The sequence below is a fragment of the Ipomoea triloba genome, chromosome 15, assembly GCF_003576645.1.
Source record: "Ipomoea triloba cultivar NCNSP0323 chromosome 15, ASM357664v1".
NCBI classification, from domain to species: Eukaryota; Viridiplantae; Streptophyta; class Magnoliopsida; order Solanales; family Convolvulaceae; genus Ipomoea; species Ipomoea triloba.
The window spans coordinates 21,557,411-21,559,250 of NC_044930.1; positions in this window are offsets into that span (position 1 = coordinate 21,557,411).

Sequence of the window (1,840 nt, forward strand, 5' to 3'; positions counted from 1 at the left end):
CAATTGAATTGAGAGTGAAAGATCATAAATCATAAATATGGACATATGGTTGTGCAAACTTTGCCTATTCTTATTCGTTTAATTTAGTATGTAGTCTTACTCGGTTATTGAGTATTTATTTATTTTTATTAATATTAGCATCAAGAGTTTGCGTATTAGGTAAATCATGTCTTGTAGTCATAATAAGTAAATAATCACAAAAAAGTAAACGAGTCTAAATCGTCTATAACTAACCGACTCAAACGAAGAAAGTTAATAGCCTGATTTCAATGGGAGCCAATTATAAAAAGATATGATTATCCACCAAACAACCCTATCAAATTGGATGGGGTTGCCCAATGATGGGTATTAATTAGATCATGATCTTAGTGTATCTATAATATTTTCTAAATTTCTTATTCTCATTAATAAAATTTTTAGCACAGTGATAATTCGTTTAGGCTGTGTTTAGAAAGTAGGAAAATGACTTCTAAAAAATGAGTCATTTTTCAGAAAATAGGTTCATTTTCAGTGTTTGGATTTATTTTGTAAAACTATTTTTGTGTGTTTAGTTTATTTTTTGAAAAATGAGTAGAATTGTATAATTATATATTTTTATTATTTTATTTAAAATATTAAAATATTTATAATAATATTAAAATAATATTTTTAATTAAAACAAACCTCCCCCGTTTCCGGCGGAATCCAAATATGGTTTCCGCCGGAGACCACGTGGAAACTAGAGCAGTGCTCTGGTTTCCCGTCGGAAACCTTCAGCTGAAGAGTAAAGTGAAATGGTGGAAAATGACTTACGCCCAAATTGGGCAGAAGTCATTTTCCACCATTTTGGGGTGATTTTCCCTAGTCTACGGAAATCATTTTCCGTTAATGGGGTTTTCCAAGTGGCCAAACACAGGAAGCCTGGCAAATGATTTCCGGAAATTATTTTTTGGGTTTTCAAACACCATCTTAAGGTCCGTTTGGAAACCCTAAAATGGACTTCCGAAAGTCTTTTTTTCTGAATTTTTCTATGTTTGGATATTCAAGAAATATAAAGTCAAAGCAAGATATTCATTATGATCAATGAAAAAAAAAAAGGTTAAATTTAGAAGAAAATGTCTTCCTAGCATAGATTTTTAGTCAGAAAACATTTTAAAGTTTACTTTCTCGCATTTATCTTCTCATTCATATCTTTTTCAAACTAGTTTCCGAATTATTATTACAATTGCCACCACCACAACTAACACTACCACTACCACAACAACAACCACCACCACCACCACCACCACCACAACGAACACCACCATCGCCACCACCACGACGACGACGCCACCACACCACTACCACTACCACCACAACCACTGCATCACCACACCACTACCACCTCACCACCACACAACCATAACCACCACTACCAACACCACACCACCACCACTACCACAACAACAACAACCACCACAACCATATCACCCGACGACGACCACCACTACTACTACCACCACTACCACCAACACCAACACTACACAATCACAACAACCACCACCACCACTTATTATTATTATTATTATAACAAATAATATGTTCATTTTCAAAAAATGAATCAAAGAAAAAAATACAATTTCTTAACTTTCGGCTAAACAAAAAACTACAATTTTCTAACCTTCAGCCAAACATTAAAAATTAAATTATTTTCTTAAAAATAAGCCATCCATTCTCTAAAAATCATTTTCGAGAAAACATTATTTGTCAAGTTTCCAAGTGGACCCTTAGTTAATAATACTCATATGAATCATATTTGTATGGAAAATGCTGCTTTTTTTTTTTTTTTTTTTTTTTTTTTTTTTTTTTTTTTTTTTTTTTT